A 5,216-nucleotide genomic window follows, 5' to 3' on the forward strand; every position below is an offset into this window, starting at 1 on the left:
GTATGGGGAGAGGATGGAAATGACAAATCTCAGTTTAAAAAAAAAAATACTCAAAAATACTTGAGAAAAATACAGCAGCCCAGGTCCTATCCTACTTAAGCTTGGGCCTCCGTGTTTTTGCTCTGCAGGTGATTCTGATAAAAAGTCTGAGAACTGATCTAAGGGCCCACTCATAATGTGACAGTATGCTACCTAAAAAGCTGACACACTATAAGTATCCCAGGTATAATACAAGTACAAAGTAAAGTGTGGCTAATACCTGCTCTTTCTTTCCAGAGAGAGAGAGAGCGCAAGCAAGGGAGCAGGAGCGGCAGAGGGAGGAGGAGAATCTCAAGCCAACTCCATGATGAGCACAGAGCCAGACCGGTGGCTCCATCTCACGACCCTCAGGTTATGACCTGAGCCGAGATGAAAAGTCAAACGCTTAACCGACTGAGCCACCACGCACCCCAATACCTGTTCTATGTTGTTCTACCAAATTCAAAAATGACATTTACTTTTTAAAAAATTATACCATAGTGTTGATTCACATTAAATGTACAGTTAAAATGATCGAGTCTTTTGCACATTCTGTATTTGTGCTTTAGCGTCTTGGGCCCTATCTGCCTGCCTTTCCAACTACTCCCATTAAAATGTAAGAGAACCAGGACAAAGAGTTTCAAATTCCTATTTCTAAATATATCAAAGGCTCTACATATGATTTACCTTCAGTAGAGAAATCATTTCACGCTTTAGCCTCTACACTTAACCTCATGGACATACTTAGCCTAAATGAAAATGTACTAGCCCACCAACAACTGAACTGACAGGCAACTGCACCAACACATCTTCTCTATGCAAAGCACTGTCGTCCACACAGTGGGGAAACACAGTCCTTAATACTAGTAGACAGACCTTCTAGGAAGCATGATGGAACAAACACCTTCAAAATAGTGTAATACCAAGATAGAAACATCATACTATAGAAACCTACAATTACTAGTTGGAAAGCTCTGGGGCCAAAGAAATGATAGTCATTAGAAAACTAAGTTACCCTCATCTTTAAGGTTTTGTTTCCCTTTGCTTTTTAACGTTTATGAGAGAGGGAGGAGATGGACCCATCAGTGAATTCACCCACACTCAGGCTACTTGCAAAGGGAACTTGCACCCTCAAAAATACACCCTCAAAATAAATTCATGATTCAAAATTTCATGTAATGACTTCTGAATTCCTGACTTGTTTGCTTTACCTGTTACTATTCCTAACTTAGGAGGTACTCAAGACGGGGGAAAAAAGGAGGGGGGCATTCTAAAGATGAGGTCCATCATAAATAAATCTTAGAGTTGCTGGGTCAAAGGGAGACAAGTAAAATTAACCAAGAACCAATCTGATATTTATTTTCATTTACATAGCAAACATCAAAAATATACCTGGCATTTTCAAACAATTATGTCAAGAATGACCAGATGCTTCCTGTTGATGGAACAGTAGAGAACTAGTCTGAGAGAATCAAAGTAGAGTTCACAGAAACAACTGGAAATGAATTTAGCTTCATTTCAAAACCATTAATCCAAAGTATGGCCTTAACATTTTCACACATTTACAGTATAACTGGCCTCCAACCTAAAATACCCAGATTGACTGAAAGAGAGAACTCAAACTCTAAGTTAGGAGAGTTAACTCTAAAGGTGTGTATATGCATTACAAAAGTATTGTTTGACCAAATGTTTCACCGCAGGATTCCTTTTAAATCTGGAGCTCCTGCAGTGCTTTGACAGTGTCCTATCTTCAAATACTGCTTTTACACACTAGTTTTCACAAGCACACCTAATATGAAATTCACATTTTACTTGCATACATAATTAAGTTGTGGAAATAAAAATTAAGTTTAGTCACTTAAAATATTTGCAAATGTTCCTGAGTCTCCAGGATCATATGCAGATTACACAATCCTTACTTTTCATACTGTTTATGCAACTAAATCCCAAACTGAAAAAAGAGCGCAAGAAAAAAGTATAGAAATCAACGCTCCTATCCATATTTTTTAAATGTGTCTTGTATTATCCTATTTGACTTGTATGGGGAGAGGATGGAAATGACAAATCTCAGTTTAAAAAAAAAAAAAATGAACATACAATGGAGTTTTGGGAGTTTTCCAGAGGTTACATGGTGTGATACCACAACAGACTTAATGCAGTAGACTTAAGAATCTAAGTATCTTCTATTAAACCAGACATTTGAAAGACTTGAAGAAATGCAAAACAATGTCATTCTTACCTAGTATGTCACTTGTATTAACGTGTAATGAATTTTTGTTTCCGCTGTTATTTGGGGGGAAATATTTAAAAAGAGAAAAATTAAGAAAAAAGCATAAAGCCATTTTTAATTTCCTTAAATTCAGAGTCTGAACCTGAAAGTGGAAGTGTCAAGGCTGATGGTTATAGGTCAGTGCGAAGAAATTTAAATCAAGCTGGGTGGGTCTGTACGTGAAATAACTATCTGCATAATAAATTATAATGCATCTTTAATTCTGGAATGGAAAATTACTTTACAAGGATCATTTACTGACTACATCAAAACATTTTCCAGATAAAAATTGTACTTCAGAAAGTAACTTGCCTGAATCGAGACGGCAAATCAGTGTTCGGAGAGAGCACTTAAAATATTTCCACATTACCAAGCCCCCTTCAAAAGTACTGTTGTGGTCGCTACCCCTCCTTTGAACATATGTCTGCTCGCCACAATCCAATCAGGTTTAAAGCAAGAGTATGTGTACTGAAAACAAGCTTAAAGTGGGAAAACACACACAAAGCAGGCCTATATAACTCCTTTGGTTTCAGTTTTCACGATGCACCCGAGGCTATACACGCTGATTCTACACGGCAGGACAGCTTCAACGAAGCACACTAAATACACACTGATTAACTGTGTCCAGGCAAAAATGACCTGGCAAAATTCTCAACTTTTTTCCTAAGCCGTGCACCCGCAGATCCCGGCGGCCAAGTCCCAAGAGCAGAAGTCCCGAGCATCCAGAGCGGCGGGCTTTGTCCCCTCAGGGACTTGAGTCCCCGAGGTCGTGGCAGTAGCCGCGATCGGCCCCGCGCGGGCCGGGCCCGGCCCTCCAGTTAACCCTGTCCGGGCCAGTCGCTCCCGCCGCGGCCCGAGCGCCTCCCGGCCGCGCAGGCCCCGCAACACAGCGCGCCCCGGGGCGGCCGCCCCCGCCGCCTCTTCACGGTTCCGGCGAGCCCGGTGGGGCCGCCCGGCCGCCCAAACAAAGAGGCCGGCAGTTCCCGGGATGGCGGGCGCCGGGGCCGGGCCGGGCCGCGCCAGCCTGTCTCCCTCCCTCGCCCGCCCACCTCCCGCCTCCCGGCGCCCGCAGAGCCCCCGCCGCCCCTGCTCGACCCCATCCCCGCCCCGGGGCCGCCGCTCGGGCCAGGGCCGGCTTGGAGGCCACGGCGCGCCGGGGCCGAGGAGGGGGCGGCGGCCGCCACCATGTCTGCCCGCCCCTCCCAGAAGCGGGGTGCCCAGCGGACAAAGCGCGGCGGCGGCGCGGGCGGAGCGGGCGCCCAGGCCGACCCCGCCGACCCCCGCGGAATAAGCGGGGCTAGGAGCCCCGGAAACCCGGCGCCTTAATGCAATAAACAGGAAATCGCGGGGATGATCTGGGTTCCGGGGGAAGTGGAATTATTTTTTACCAGCGAAGAGATCAACTTCCACATCCGGTGGTAACAGGGCCCTACACAGACCCGCACTGACCTGGAAAAGCTTCGGGAGCGGCGACGGGGGAGCAGCAGGAGGTGGTGCGGGGACCCGAGGCGCCTCGTACCCGGCCGGGCTGACGCGGCCCCGCTACACACAAAGCGCTTCAGCTACACAGGGCGCTATTTTCCGAAAATGCCGCGTCTGGTCGGCGCCCAAAATCCCCACCGAAAAGTCCCCCGTGCTGCGCGCGGAGGGACACATGGTGTGCGAGTGAGTCAAAGCTCCCAGCATCCCTCCCGGACCCGGCCCCTGTCAAGCCCGCGCCTGAGCCTTTCCGCCCCTGCCCTCGGCAGCAGATCGCTCTCCCACTCCCTCCCCGACCCCATTCCGGCGAGAGGAAAGGGGCGACAGAATCTGATTTTTGTTTTTAACCGATGGAAAGGAAATATGCCATTTGTAGAGCCTGAGCCACACAAAGAAAGCGGCGGAATGATCCGCTCTCGGCGACCGCAAGTCCCGGCTCGCCCGGCGCCTGCGCGGCACGGGGGTGGGAGCTGCGGCCGGCCATGTGCGCGGCGGAGCAGCCCGGCTGGTGGCCGAGCTTTCCCGCCTATTTCTGCGGGGGCTGGCAGTTGGGAAACTAAAGTACGTGTTCCTCCGTTCGTATCTCTGCGACATGACCGCTGAGAGAGGGGGAATCCGAACTCCGAGGTTAAGCTGGGCCGCGTAGCAGATTCCTGGGAGACGGAAGGGCAGCCGGGAAGCTAGGATTTAACTTAAAGTGACCCTAGATTCAACTAGGCCGACTGGGACAGGAGTGGCGGTTGAGGTACAAGGGGAGGAACGAAGGATGGTCCTTCTCTTCGCTGAAACTGAGCAGTCAGGTTCATGACGAAGATGTAGTTACTCCTGTAGCCTTTTTTTCCAACATGCCGGTGGTGTCACAGGTGTCTCATACTTAATAGACCCTAGTAACTGCTCACTGAATTGCCTTGGATTTCTGTCACCTCAGAGGTGGAGGTCTGTTTCTTCGTGGCTGCAATGTCAAGATTTCTGTTGTGTTGTATTAAGGCGCAAAAGTTTATTTGGAGATAATCTTTGGAAGTTAATTTACTTGTGATGATTTGCTAAGAAACCCAACACACTGGTATGTTTTTAACAGGTGAGCCTGGGAATAACTTTCCCACGAGGGAAAGCTGCTAACCTGCAGCTTCTGGCTTCCTGTAGTTAGGAGTTGGGAATATCTGAGACAGCGCCAAGAGTTTAATCCAGGAGTGTTTACAAGCTTAAGTGAAATCCGTATTACCCATTGATTTTGTGAGGCCTCAGATAAGTAATTTTTCTCTTTCCATTTATCCTTTTGTGATATTGAGGTGGTAAAGACTTATTAAAGCATTTTGCCTAAAACGGAAGCAAAGTAAATGTTATAGGAGCCATATTATTTTCTTTTAATATATTTTCAGTGCTTCGGTTGATAAAAATTTGTCAAATTTTTTATATCACATGCTTTTTTTCCACACTGAATTTATTTGAG

At 47.2% G+C, this 5,216-nt stretch overlaps 1 protein-coding gene across 3 annotated transcripts in view; it reads right to left on the bottom strand.

The window, feature by feature from the left end:
• Positions 1 to 4,107, bottom strand: part of GABPB1 (GA binding protein transcription factor subunit beta 1) — a 64,083-nt gene extending 59,976 nt beyond the window's left edge. For 2 of the 3 annotated variants that reach the window (XM_021694078.1, XM_044918415.1), the window contains exon 1: positions 3,737 to 4,107. The gene's annotated coding sequence lies outside the window, so the exon portion shown is untranslated. Of the gene's footprint in view, positions 1 to 2,599; positions 2,827 to 3,736 lie in introns of those variants that run through there. The other variant, XM_044918417.1, reaches the window with a different exon arrangement.
• Positions 4,108 to 5,216: the final 1,109 nt, after the last annotated feature.

Source organism: Neomonachus schauinslandi, chromosome 9 (assembly GCF_002201575.2).
Source record: "Neomonachus schauinslandi chromosome 9, ASM220157v2, whole genome shotgun sequence".
In the NCBI taxonomy this organism is placed as follows: domain Eukaryota; kingdom Metazoa; phylum Chordata; class Mammalia; order Carnivora; family Phocidae; genus Neomonachus; species Neomonachus schauinslandi.